Below are 15,297 nucleotides of genomic sequence, written 5' to 3' on the forward strand. Positions count from 1 at the left end.
CGAATGGAATGGACGAAACATGAGGAAAACATACACCACAAGGAAAAGAAGAAGAATGTATGAAAACCATAGAGCAGATTGTCTGGGCTGGCTGATCACACTAATAAAGGAGAATGAGCCAGTCACTCTGCAACACAAAATGTCCACCCCAAAAACACAAGGCGAGATGAACACATGTATGGAAAACACGACCACCAAGACCAACAAATGCATAGAAAGTGCGACAGAGATAAAATGGAGGTAGTGTGGCGACCTCAGAGAGGAGGCTAAATGCCCACCATTAGATGGTGCGATAAAAATCCCCTCACGAATAAAACGTGAAACTGAATGTGCTGCTGAGGCACTGTCACCCAACATCGAAGGTATGGTGCTGGGAAGGTTGAAAGTCCGCCGCAGAGCGGCTAAAAGTGAGCAGTTCACCAAGATGTGGACGACATATGTGAGCCACAGTGACATTGAGGTGGGTCCTGGCGGCGGCGGAGGTAACTGTGTTAGCCACGTACAGCCAGTGCAGAGCCAATGCAGAGCCGGCATAGAACCATTGAGTTCCTGCGACATACCCGCATGGAGGCCTTCTACACATTCGTTGTCTCCCTGAGGGCACACAGTTTATTGTGTGTACTGAGATTGTAACATTCCGTCTCCCAAATCTGAGACTTTGTAGCCTAGCAATGATCGCAGGTCAGTTGCAGGGATGCCGATCTCCAGAAGAGGTATCCGTGTAGTCAATCTGGCCAGCCTGTCGCCAAGTTCATTTCCTGGGATTCAGACGTGGCCTGGTGTCCACACAAACACCACTGAACGACTGGACCGTTTCAGGTCATCGATGGACTCTTACATGGTCGCTACCAGAGGATGGCCAGTGTAGCACTGGTCGATACTTTTAAGCTGCTCAAGGAGTCACTACAAAGAAAGAACGACTCGCCAGATCATGGGTGGATGCGCTGAAGAGCACGAGAAATGGCCGCCAGCTCTGCAATGAAAACACTGCAGCCATCTGCAAGGAGTACTGTTCAATATGTCCATGAACATACGTAAAGCCAACCTGACCATCAGCCATCGAGCAGTCAGTATAAACCACTTCATGCTCCTAGTACTTGTCAAGAATCGAGATGAAGTGACAGTGGAGAGCTGTGGGGTTAACTGACACCTTAGGACCCCCGTGAAAGGTTCAGGTGAAGCTTCGACCTAGTTGTCACCATGAAGGTGTACGTGAATGGAACTCTAGTAGACTCTATAGGTGGCAAAAGCAAGGACTCCAGACAGAAGAGACTGGATGCGAACCGCAATTGTAAGCCCTGACCTGAGCCTCCTATGCGAGAGATGAACCGCCGAGGATGGGAAAAGGAGATGGTAATTCGAATGCGCAGGAGAACTACTAATGTGTGCAATTTAACTGGCGAGCAGCTGTCCATGCATTACCTTCAATGGGGGGATTCCGGCCTCCTCAAGGACACTGGTCACTGGACTCTTCCTATACGCTCCTGTTGCCAGTCGAACGCCACAGTGGTGCATTGGATTGAGGAAACAACGCTGAGGGCGCCGCCGAACCATAAACCACACTCCCATAGTCAAGGCAGGATTGAACGAAGGCTCTGTAGAGCTGCTGCAGCATAGAGCGATCTGCACCCCGGTTGGTGTTGCTCAGGAAGCGGAGGGCAATGAAGTGCTGCCAGTACTACCGCTTCAGCTGACGAAGATGAGGAAGCCACGTCAACTGGGCGCCGGAGACAAGTCCTAAAAATAGGTATGTCTCCCCTACCGTGAGTGGATCGTCATTAAGGTGAAGTTCTGGTTCCAGATGAATGATACGATGTCGACAGAAGTGCATGACACACGACTTGGCAGCTGGAAACCGGAAGCGGTGGGCTAAAGCCCATTACTACTCCTACATCGAAATAAGTGTTCAAGGAATAGAAAAGCAACTGGAATCACTCAATAGAGGAAAGTCCACTGGACCTGACGGGATACCAATTCGATTCTACACAGAGTACGCGAAAGAACTTGCCCCCCTTCTAACAGCCGTGTACCGCAAGTCTCTAGAGGAACGGAGGGTTCCAAATGATTGGAAAAGAGCACAGATAGTCCCAGTCTTCAAGAAGGGTCGTCGAGCAGATGCGCAAAACTATAGACCTATATCTCTTACGTCGATCTCTTGTAGAATTTTAGAACATGTTTTTTGCTCGCGTATCATGTCATTTCTGGAAACCCAGAATCTACTATGTAGGAATCAACATGGATTCCGGAAACAGCGATCGTGTGAGACCCAACTCGCCTTATTTGTTCATGAGACCCAGAAAATATTAGATACAGGCTCCCAGGTAGATGCTATTTTTCTTGACTTCCGGAAGGCGTTCGATACAGTTCCGCACTGTCGCCTGATAAACAAAGTAAGAGCCTACGGAATATCAGACCAGCTGTGTGGCTGGATTGAAGAGTTTTTAGCAAACAGAACACAGCATGTTGTTATCAATGGAGAGACGTCTACAGACGTTAAAGTAACCTCTGGCGTGCCACAGGGGAGTGTTATGGGACCATTGCTTTTCACAATATATATAAATGACTTAGTAGATAGTGTCGGAAGTTCCATGCGGCTTTTCGCGGATGATGCTGTAGTATACAGAGAAGTTGCTGCATTAGAAAATTGTAGCGAAATACAGGAAGATCTGCAGCGGATAGGCACTTGGTGCAGGGAGTGGCAACTGACCCTTAACATAGACAAATGTAATGTATTGCGAATACATAGAAAGAAGGATCCTTTATTGTATGATTATATGATAGCGGAACAAACACTGGTAGCAGTTACTTCTGTAAAATATCTGGGAGTATGCGTACGGAACGATTTGAAGTGGAATGATCATATAAAACTAATTGTTGGTAAGGCGGGTACCAGGTTGAGATTCATTGGGAGAGTGCTTAGAAAATGTAGTCCATCAACAAAGGAGGTGGCTTACAAAACACTCGTTCGACCTATACTTGAGTATTGCTCATCAGTGTGGGATCCGTACCAGGTCGGGTTGACGGAGGAGATAGAGAAGATCCAAAGAAGAGCGGCGCGTTTCGTCACTGGGTTATTTGGTAACCGTGATAGCGTTACGGAGATGTTTAATAAACTCAAGTGGCAGACTCTGCAAGAGAGGCGCTCTGCATCGCGGTGTAGCTTGCTCGCCAGGTTTCGAGAGGGTGCGTTTCTGGATGAGGTATCGAATATATTGCTTCCCCCTACTTATACTTCCCGAGGAGATCACGAATGTAAAATTAGAGAGATTAGAGCGCGCACGGAGGCTTTCAGACAGTCGTTCTTCCCGCGAACCATACGCGACTGGAACAGGAAAGGGAGGTAATGACAGTGGCACGTAAAGTGCCCTCCGCCACACACCGTTGGGTGGCTTGCGGAGTATCAATGTAGATGTAGATGTAGATGTAGCCACCGCTCACCAACACCAGTACTGGAGCAGCACTACGAAATGCAGAAATCTTCTGCATACAGAGAAGGTGAGACCGACGGCCCTCCAACTGCTGCTAGACCGTTAATGGCCACTAAAAATAGAGATAAACTCAATACAGCGCCTGGTGGAACCCCATTCTTCTGGATATGGGAGGGGAGGGGGAAGAACTATGGGAGGCACCAACTTTGACATGAAAGTATTGAGCGATAGGAAATTTTGGATAAAAATTGGGAATGGGGCCCCAGAGACCGTATTCATATAATGTGGCAAGGGTAACATGTCACCAGGTCGTGTCTTAAGCTTTTCGTGAACAAAAAAGATGGCGACCAGGTGTTTGTGTCTGGTAAAGGCTGTTCGGATGGCAGACTCGAGGGAAACTAGATAATCAATTGTAGAGTGACCCTGGCGGAAACTGCCCTGGCATAGAATCAGTAGGCCACGTGAGTCCAGGACCGAACACAAACGCCGACTTTCTATACGTTACAGCTTACAAAGAACATTAGGGAGGCTGATGGGCCGATAGCTATCCATATCAAGCGGGTTTGAACCGAGTTTGAGCACTGGAATGATTGTGCTCTCCCGCCATTGCGATGGAAAGAAGCCATCGCACCAGATCCGATTGAAGATAACGAGGAGACGTCGCTTTTAGTCAGATGAAATATGTTTGATCATCCGACTGTGGATCCGATCTGGCCCAGGAGCTATGTCAGAGCACTATGCAAGGATTCTGTGGGCTCCCACTTTGTAAATGGATCATCATAGGGTTCACTGAACAAGAGGGCTTTCCTTTCCATCCACTGTTTGAGGGTGCGAAGTGCTGGGGAATATTTCTGACACAGAGGCTCGAGCATAGTGCTCAGCGAAGTGCTTAGCAATTGCGTTTGCGTCGGTAGACAACACGCCATTGATGTTAATGCCAAGGACACCTGTTGTGGTATGATACCCAAGAAGACATCTGATCTTCGTCCAGACTGGGGAAGGTTACGCATGGCACCCAATGGTCGACACATTCCTCTCTAAACACTCCTGTTTCCATCGTTTTGTAAGCTGGCGAACGCGGGCACGGAGCCGTTAAAACTATTAAGTGCTCTGGGGAAGGGCGCCGCTTATGTCGCTGTAGAGCTCGCCGACGCTCTTCAATAGCCCCAGCGATTTCTGGAGACCACCAAGTTACTGACTTCCGCCGGGGGCACCGTAAAGAACAAAGAATCGTGTTTTACGCCGCAGAAACGATCGTTCTAGTGACCCGCTCAACTACTATATCGATGGTATCATGTGGGGGAGATTCAACGGTGACAGCAGAGGTGAAAGCGTCCCAGTCTGCCTTGTTTAAATACCACCTTTGTATACGTCGAGGGGAGTGACAGGAAGATAGAAAAATGGTCACCACCACATAAGTCATCATATGCAATCCAGTGGACAGATGGGGTAGGTCTGTCACTGCAATGGTCGAATAAGTGCCATTAGCCACACTGAAATGTGTGGGGGAGCTCCAGTATTTAAGACGCAGAGGTCGAACTGAGACATTAAAGTTTCGACCTCTCTACCTTGGCCAGTAAGCACAGTGCCACCTCACAAGGGGGTTATGTGCATTAGAGTCTCCCAAAAGTAGGAAGAGTTTATGGAGTTTATCAATCAGTGCAGTTAATACATTTAGAGGTACTGCACCATCTGGAGCACAATATACGTTGAAGACAGCTATATCCTTTGTCTGTCCTTATCCTGACAGCCACAGCTTCAAGAGGGGTTGGAGAGGCACAGGTTAACTGCATACCGAGTTCAGGACATGGAAAAAAACTCCAGCTGACACACTATTATAGTCGCTACAGTTCTTTTAATATCCCCTATAGCCACAAAGGGCAGGGGTCCACATTACCAGGAAAAAGGTTTCCTGGAGGGCAATGCAGAAAGCAGGTGTAAAGCTTAACAGTTTTCGTAGCTCAGCTAGGTGGTGGAAAAACCACAGAAATTCCACTGGAAGGTGACGTTATGGTAAGGCTGGGAAAGCATGAAGCACGTAAAGAGGAAGGCTACACCTGAGTCACCTACCACCAATGGAGTTTTTGTATCCATTCCTATTCTGGATGAGACATCAGTGAGATCCAGGTCCTCCGAGGATGCTGAGAGCTCTGCCTCTTCCGCAGGTGCAGAATTCGTAGGCAGTGGTGCTTTTGGGGCCACCGCAGGGTCCTTTTCCTTAGCAGACCGTTTGCTTGCCCTCTCTTCTCTTTAGGGGCTTCTGGGAGGACTTCTCTGAAGCAGTTTAAGGCATGGAGGAAGACCGTGAATCTCTTTGTCCAGCAGCTTTTGGCTCCAGTAGCCACTGTCGAGTTTTCACTGTGGCGTTAGTGGACACCTTGGGAGAGGGTCCCAAAGGATCCCTTCCACAGAAGAGGAGCTGGCGGAGGCTGTTTCTTCTCTGGCTGGTGAGAGGGGACTTACGTGCCCTGCATTTGGGGGGCCTTGCTCCCGAAGTAGGTACTCTGGGAGCGATGGAAGGAGATTTTCCCCCTACTACCAGGGGATGGATGTATTCTGGAGGCCCAGAGGGCCCACTGTTCGTGACACTGTGGTACGACTGGCACTTATGATGGCGATGATAATGTAGCTGCAGTGTATGTGGACGTAAACCGAACAGGGTTCAAATGGCTCTTAACACTATGGGACTGAACTTCTGAGGTCATCAGTCCCCTAGAACTTAGAACTACTTAGAACTACTTAAACCTAACTAACTAAAGGACATCACATCCTGCCCGAGGCAGGATTCGAACCTGCGACCATAGCGGTCGCGCGGCTCCAGACTGTAGCGCCTAGAACCGCTTGGCCCGCCATCCGGCTAAACCGAACAAATTTATGTTTAGCCTCTTGAAAACCCAAAAGGTCCAGGGGGAGCTGCTCTCCGTAGTTGATGCAAGGAGGAGGAGGCGCACAGGGAATATCTGAATGCAGTTGCAGTCTCCACATATGGCATTTGAAGTGCAGCAGGGAGATGTGCCCGAATTTTCCTTTTCAGGCAATGACTCACCCACCAAGGCCAAGATGAAGGCATCAGTAGCAACCCTGTTGTCTTTGGGTCCCCTGTAAATGCTCCGGATGAAATGGACACCCCTCCGTTCTAGATTGGCGTGGAGCTCTTCATCTAACTGCCAGGAGGAGGTCGCGATGGAACATAATCCCCTGGACCATGTTGAAACTTTTATGGTGAGTGACGTAAACAGTAATATCAACCAGCCCATCAAAAACGAGTAACGCCCGGGACTTGGCTGGGGATGCTGCCTGAATGAAGACTGCACCACTTCTCATGTTTGACAGTGCTGTCACTTCCCCAAACATTTTCAAGATGTTCAACAAAAATCAACAAAAAACTGATAGGTGGAAAGAGTCCCCATCCATTCTGCTACAGGCTAAGTACCGGGGCAAATATGGTTCTTTCTGTAGCCCTACATTCCTCTCGTAGTGTAGCGAGGGAGGGAAATGACTGACGGTCATGTATGTCAGCATTGTACTCCATCTTTCCCTTCTTAGAGACTGCTGGCGCCGTATGGTCGCCAGTAAGATATGTCTTAGTCCGCTTCATTGCTGGTCATTCGCCCTGGTGCCACCCACTCCGATCTGGGGCTCTCCCGACAGCCGCCACGCTGTGACAGCAAAGGCCACCTGGCATTATGGCCGTTGCCACAAGTGCTGGTGCCCTAGGAAGACAGGTATCTACTCCTCGGCATATGTGGGGAGTTTACAGCTTACGCATCAGCAGCGTAATCCGTGTTGTCAGGGGGCTACCACCAAATGGGTACATGACGGCCCCACCACAATGGACAGGCTACCATGCTGGATATTGGGCGCAGAGAAATCCAATCGTCATAGGGGCGAAATACGACAGGAGGCAACGGAAGATGACGCACCCCAGAAAGTGTCCTCGCCAAAATAGTTGGATCGCAGGTGGAGATGAGAAGCCATGACAAGAGGTTAAGGAGATCGAATCGAAGGGTACTATGGGTAACTCATGCACTACGTAAGACGTCCTTCCCCATATGGCACGCACTTTCGTAGAATTTGCGAAGTGGCATGTCAAACCATGAAGTGGGACCTGAGCTTATATGGCCAAAAAGTGAGACTCCAATCAGTCGCCTCTTACGACAGACAGGGATACCTCGAGCCTATTCTAACCCCTGGACCCGCAGAGGGCGTCTATTTAGTTACTAGTTCGTGCATCGAAATCTCATTTTCAGTTCTTACGCTTTCCTATAGATTCACGTATTAATATCGAACGTATATTTTATCTGCTACAAATTCATGTTATTAAATCGTGAAACGACAGTTTGTGGACCCATGTCTGTAAAAGTACGTATTAAATTCTAATGCGTGACATGTTCGCTTCCATTTTGAGATCGTAAGAACTTCGTTTTCATTGGTTTCGTGTAAAGGAACATTAAAAGTGAATGTTTAACAAAAATCCGTGTTCTACACCCTCTGCTGAATTCTTAGGTCATAAAATTGAAGTTAGTTTCCCGTGTTCGTTTCTGTTGTCTCGACAGGAGAATGTGTTAAATTGCAGTTTTAAGTGTTTTATCGGCTGCCGTACATCAAGTACAGTTCAGGAACCATATTACACTGAGCACGACTACACCGCTGACGCTTCCTTCAAAACTAACAGCAGAGTAAGGAAACAACTCCCAGCGCTCCCAACCAAAACGGAAATTGTGAAGAGATCGGGTAATATAGTAATTATTTAAAACCTTTTTTGGCGGGGGGGGGGGAGAGCGCATATAATATGTTTTGCGTAGCGGGGGGGGGGGGGGCAAAATTTTTAATTCCGCTATTGGTGGCAGTCCATTCCTATAGATCTACTGCAGTTCTCATTTAACTCGCGCGATGTAGGAAGACGACTTAGACATAAAGGAACGAAATCAACTGCTGCAACAGTAGTCAGCGCGTCGAGAATGTGTTTACATTAATTTTAGCAGATGGCATCGCTCTGCAATCACGTCACACACATCAACGTGGAAACTCATCCGGAAGATCCTTTAAATCCTTTTCACTGTTTGTATAAGTAACACCGCTTGAAATGCAATGTTAAACATTTTGACGTACCGTCCCTTTCCTTGCTGTTTCATGACATCCAGTATGCATCTACGTTTACAGGCTTTGCACGCGAATGAATTCGTTCTAGTAGTTCTTTAACGAAAGCAACATTGAAACAGCACATTGATGGAACGCCAAGCGTGATATTCGCCGAAGAGATCATAATTGAATTTGCAACACGGGTGTGACATGTATGTTAGTGTACACGGTATCTTTTAATGCCAAGATTGTATCTTAAGAAACACGCCTCCGCACTAGATAACTAACCTTTACTTGACTGCCGGCATTGCAAGTCCAAGATTTCTCCAGCTGTGCGAAATTGCCGGGAAGCGTTCGTGTACGACTACGCTGGACTTTGCTTGCTGTCGCTGTGTGTTCCACTTGGCCGATGTCTCCGCTGGAGTTGCGCCGGGACGGATCTCTGCGGCCCGATGACTGCGAAGCCCCTGTATGGGTCCATTTGTGTGCCGTTTCACCTCTGCCAGCCGAAGTCTCAACCGGTGCGCCAGCAGACGGCGTTATCCACTGGCGAGCAGGAGCCATTCCAACTCTGCACAACAGTATCACCGGCATGGCGTGCGGCAGTAGACGCATCTGCTGCGTGTCCACATGGCAGACACCGGGGTGGTTACGCTGCATTTGTTCGCCAGACCTATGCATTTGCGTCCGGTGAATTTGATCAGCTTTGGAAGCTCCATGAACAGCTGGCTGTAAACAGAATAACAAGTGGTTAGTTTTATTCGTTTTACAGCTCAAAGATATTATCGACATGTTAACAGCCTTCATGTTTTATCTATACTGGAAATGTCCAACTAAGATTGAATAAGAAAACATTCCGGAAAAGCAATATTTATTAACCGTGTCAGAATACCATTCCTTACAGGGTATCAAATACTAACAAAAATATATTTTGGTACTGCAAGCGTTATTTCTACTAACAGTTAATGCACCTGTTTAATGTGCGCTTCATAAATACATCGTAAATTTGGTGTGACCAGTACACAGATAATTCACATGCTTCCTTGGTGGTATCAGATCATGGGGACAACATGCAGTTTACCACAACACGTAGGGAATGTGTGTGTTGGTGGCGGCGGCGCGCGCGGGTGTATATATATATATAAACGTAGCCGTACTTTAAGGATTAAGGTAAGATAGTAATTTATTTTCCATGTTATTCAATATGTTTACTGAGCGAACATGACATGAAACTTTTAGACTGATCAGTCCGTCGCTGACATACAAGACCTCAAAGCTTCTTTCCTTCCCGTCTGGGTAAGCTGTGCAGTGACTAGAGTACATGTAAATCTTAGTGGGACAGGGTAAATGCTAGCTAGAATGAAGTAGATAATTCGATCGTAATATTGCCATTTTAATTTGATATTCCCCACAACTGACAAAATTTACAAAAAAATGTGAACCTCTTTGTCCACCCACACGCTCCTGAGAATGGCACATTAATAATTTGCAATTACGCGCCCCTATTACCGGCAGCTGCGTTGATAAATACTCGGCACCTCGCAAAGATAACTTCCAGATCGAGAATATTAGGTAAGTTGTTTGAAGTGGTTAGGCGTCTGAGAAAATCTCGCTTCTGAGCACACAAAGAGCTCTAACCACAGAACTCTGCACGGAACACGCGCTGGTGCAATGCTGCGATACAGACCGTATATCTCCCTTCGAAGACGATGGCAAAGACGCCGTCTCCAAGTCGGTACAGCTCGATGGCTGAAAGCGAAGACCTTCCACAATTCTCTCGTCTCCCACGCGTACGAAAACGCGGCGGAAGAATACTCAGTTTCGGCCAATGTCGAACGCTCTATCATCGCCGAAATCCCTCCACTGACGTCTACCCAATGATGAGTACGTCATAACGCCCCTAGGCAAACGAAATTCCCGTCTTCGCCACGTGTTGCCCAGCACAGATGGCTCCGGATGCCGGGCTATCCCCAAAAGCTCCGTATTGTCCCGCGTTTCCCGTGAGCGCTACCTGCCGCGCGCGGGGGTCCGGCCAGCTACGGCCATCTGCAGACTTTACATTGCACAATCCTAAACTTCAGATACTTTACACCAACGCTTTAAGTTAGTGGCTCGATCATGCAGACATGCAGGGAATACTGCCCGAGAGTGCCTCATATTTATCATAATTAAATAGTCATAATCTGATGCCCTGACCAGTCCCTTTATAATAAATACTAATGTTGGTAGGATAACGTGTAAGTGCCCATGTCCTGGCACCTTACAAACTTTGGAAATGAAACAAATCCCCAGGAGAAGAAATAACAGATTTGACGACTACATTGTAATTCTGTCAGGAGCTACAAGTGACAATGTACATTGAGTAAGTTTAGTTTCTTTGAGAGAGAGAGAGGAGATGAATATCGGTAAAACAAGTGCAATGGATATCAGATGTACTGAATCAGCCAATGCTGAGGGAATTAGGAGATATGACACAAAGTAGCCAAGGAGTTTCGCTACTGGGCCAGCAAATCTAATGAAGACTGAAGTAGAGACGATATAAAATGCCGGCTGGCACCAACAACAAAAACGTTGCTGTAAATTATCAATTACTGATTCTTAATACTTTAGGTCTTTTCTGAAAGTATTTGCCGGTATCTAGCTTCGTACGGAAGTGAAACGAACGATCAAATTTGTAAGAAAGAGTGCGGAAGCTTTTGAAATGTGGTGCTACAGGATTGATTGAATGAGTATGGGACCAAACTGAGGTCATCAGTCCCGCCATTCCAAAGGGGGTTACATAAGAATGAGTCTGCTAAAAATGAACGGATTCAATCAGAGTAAAAGAATAAACAAACACAGTATAACCATAAAAGGTGAGTCCAAACCTTAAAACTGAAAAAAGGGGAGGCTGTCATGGGGTCACAGACCGTGAAGACTGCAAAAGGAGCCCCAACAACGACCAACCCGCTCCTGCTCCACGACTGAAGGAGAACCTCGCTTCTGGCAATATAAACAAATTTAACGGAGGAAACCGAGCACCAGGTCAACCATCCGTGAATCATCTGCTAATATTAAATGTAAGGAAGCAGAAAGACTATACTTAGCATGAGGGGCCGAAAAAAAAAAAGGGGACTGGCCACCAATATGTGAGATGTCGTCAGTCTGGCGCCACAACTACACTGTGGGGGTGGGTCGTTACATAGGAGGAAACAATGGGGGAGCCAGGTATGGCCAATGTGTAAACGGCATAAAACAGTGGACTCCTTCCGAGACAGGCGAAACGAAATGCGCCAAATTGCAGTAGACTCCATTGTGCGGAGTTTAATATGAGCTGTAGCGCTCCAGATGGCGTTCCACTGTTGGGCAAAGAGAGATTTGATGTAGATCCGCATATCCGCAGCTGAAATCTTGAGAGGAAACGGGGCAAAAATCTGCTTCTATACCCAAACGGTCAGCCAATTCGTTCCCTGGGATTCCCACATGACTTGGGGCCCCACAGAAAGACGACTGAACAGGCGGCGCGCTCAAGGGAAGAGAGAAGATCATGGATGGCAGATACTAAGGGGTGACTAGAGTAGCATCGATCGATAGCCTGAAGGCTACTCATGGAGTCGGAAAAAAATTGAAATACTGTGGGGGAGGCTGAGAAACAAAAAGGAGGGCCCTGTGAATGGCTAGAAGCTCTGCCGTAAATGCACTACATGATCCTGGCAACAAATGGTGCTCGAAGCTAGTAGGAGATGTTAAAATAGTCATCGAACCATCAGTGTTAAAGATGGCACCCTGGAACTCTGCAAGGATAGTACATACAAGACACTGGTAAAACATAGGATCAACAGAGACCTTAGTACCCTGGAAGAGATCCTGGCAGAGGGTATTGAGACATGCCAACCGGCAATCCCACCCATTTGCGAATATTGGGAGGGAGACATCCCTCATTGATGAAGAGCACAGGGTACACAGCATGGTCTCTGAATTGGCGAATGTCAACTGCGTAAGAAACAAGGAGTTCGCTCCGTCTGATATACAGAGGGGGAAATCCCTGCTTCTGTAAGGAGACTATCAACAGGACTAGTGCGAAAGGCACCAATAGCGAGATGCAGCCCACAATGATGGACGGGGTCAAGGAGTTTCAAAGCGGAAGGAGCTGCTGAACCATAAACCTGACTACCATAATGGAGTCTGGCCAAGACCAGAGCACGGTAAAGGTGGATAAGAGTGGAACGGTCTGCACCCCAAAATGTGTAGGCATTCATGTCACCTTGTTATCAAAAATAAGGCCCAAGAAACAGGGCTGTGCGACAACATCGAGGAGGTGGCTGCCTAAATGATGTTCTGGATCAAGGTGTTCTGTGGGTCAAGGACAAAAACGCCTAACTCGCGATTTGGAGGGAGGAAACTGGAAGCCATGGGCGGTGACCCACGCAGAGGCCAGTCAGACGGCGCCTTGGAGATGGCACTCAGCGGACACCGAATGGGAGCTGCATCAGATGCAAAAATCCGTCACACAATTCCAGGGTAACCAGAGGCCCAACAGAGGTCACAAGCCAATTTACAGCAATGAGGAAGAGTGTGACACTTAGCACAGATACCTGTGGGATACCATTCTCCTGAATCTGAGTGGTGGTGAGTGAAGTGTCAACTCGAACCTGGAAGAGCCAGAAAAATGAAAAATCACGGATAAAAATCGGAAGGGGACCAGAGAAGCCCCAGTCATGGAGGGTAACTAAAGTGTGATGGCGCCAAGCCATGTCATACGGCCTTATGTATGTAAAAAAAAACTGCGACCAGGTGCCGGTGGTGAGTAAAAGCCTGTCGGATGGCTCGTTCCAATCAGAGTAAATGGTAAGTTTGAGATTGCCCTGCCTGGAAGCCACATTGATATGGTGATAAAAGGCCTCGAGATTCGAGTACCCAACATAATCTGAAGTTTATCATCCTTTCGAGCAGTTTACGAAGCACATTCAAAAGGCTAATGGGGCGGTAAATGTCTAGACACGTTGGGTTTTTCCCAGGCTTAAGGACAGGATAACTATACTGTCACACCACTGCGACTGAAAAGCATCCGTGAACCAGACATAACTGGACACCCTAAGGAGCTGTTGCCTCTATGGAACGTCCAAGTGTTGGATCATCTGATTGTGAATGGAATCTGGCCCTATGGCTGTCTCTCTTTAGGAGCTGAGAGCCTGCACCAATTCCTGTTCAGCAAAAGGTGTATTACAGGGCTCAACGTGGTGTGGGATGAAATGGAGGGGGTCTGTTCAACTTTGGGGTTCTGCTGAAGAAAGGCAGGATGCAAGGAAGCGGAGGACGACGCACTTACGAAGTGTGTGGCAAGGTGTTCCACAAGGACGAATGGCTCAGTGCACAGAGCCCCTAGAGGTTCAAGCTTTCGACTGTCGACTGCTGGTGGCAGCCCGTAACACTACGGAGCTTTGACCAAACGTGAAATGAAGAGGCATACGTCCCCAGGGAGGAAACATAGCACTCCAGCATTCCCTTTTTACTCCACGTAAGTTAACAAGTCTTGGTATGGAAACACGTGAAAGTGAGGTGGTTAGTCTGGGAGGGCTGTTGCTTAAATCGCTGCAGCGCCCGTCAGCGATCCTGGACAGCGACTGACATCCTTGGTCCACCACGGCCGATGACGAGGGTGCCCCGTGAATAGGGGGACAGCAGTGCAAGCAGCATGAAGAAGAGAGGCCGAGATGCCTTGCAAGACTAGACCAATGGAACTCGAGAGGGAGGTGTCAAAGCTGACAGCAGACATGTATAATGGCCAATTGGCCCTGGAGAGTGCCCAACGTGGGGGCCCGTCTGCCTGGCAGCAGCAGGGCAACGATAGTGTTACTGGAAAGTGCTGACTGTCACAAAGGTCATCATAGGATGACCAATGTAGGGAATCCACGAGGGCAAGGGAGGAAATAGATCGATGATAGAGAAGGTGCCATGATCAGCACTGAAGTGGATAGGGTAATCATCTTTAAGGAGAAATCGAAGTCTATAGTAAGTTGGTCGATTAGGATACCCCTACCCATTGACGTGACTCTCCCCACAGTGGATGATGGGCATTGAAATCCCCAAGGAAGAGAAATAATGATGGAAATTGCTAGATTAAGGTAGACAGTGCAACATAACCAAGTGACCTACCTGGAGGGAGGTAGATTGCAAATGACTCCAGCAATCACCATTTGCAATGTCTAACCGCTATCACTTCCACGCTGGTATGTAGGGGGATCCTGTCAGTAAGGACAGGAGAGTGAACCAAAATGCAGACATCAGATGCTATCCCAGGGCCAGCACAGTTCCCACAGAGTGCCCGATAACCACGTAAAGTCGGAGAGTGGTCACAACGGAAATAAGTTTCTTGGAGAACAGGACAGAATGCAGGATAAGAGAAGACATGATGTTGCATTTCCGTTAAGTGACGATAGCATCCGTTGCAGTTCCGCTGGATGAACGTGTGGCGCTAGTCCAAGGTAGGCACGAAGGAGCCAAGATGGTGGCCAGGTCACTGTCAGTAGTAGTCACCGACAAGGATGGGGTGACATCCATAAATAAGATGCCAGACTCAGGTTGCGAGGGGAGTTGGCACCTCCAGGGGCACCTGGGGTGCTTTGTCTTGCGATTTATGTTTCTTCTTCTGTTTCTGAGGTGGAGGAGGACACAGGACACAATGAAAGTACAGGCAACTGCAATATCGGGAACCGAAAGAGTGGGCGACCTTGAGGCCCAAGGATGGGGCGCCTTGTGGCCGAGTGGTGGTAAGAATCTCCTGGCCTGGTAGACGCCAAGGATAGGC

Source organism: Schistocerca americana, chromosome X (genome assembly GCF_021461395.2).
Source record: "Schistocerca americana isolate TAMUIC-IGC-003095 chromosome X, iqSchAmer2.1, whole genome shotgun sequence".
NCBI classification, from domain to species: Eukaryota; Metazoa; Arthropoda; class Insecta; order Orthoptera; family Acrididae; genus Schistocerca; species Schistocerca americana.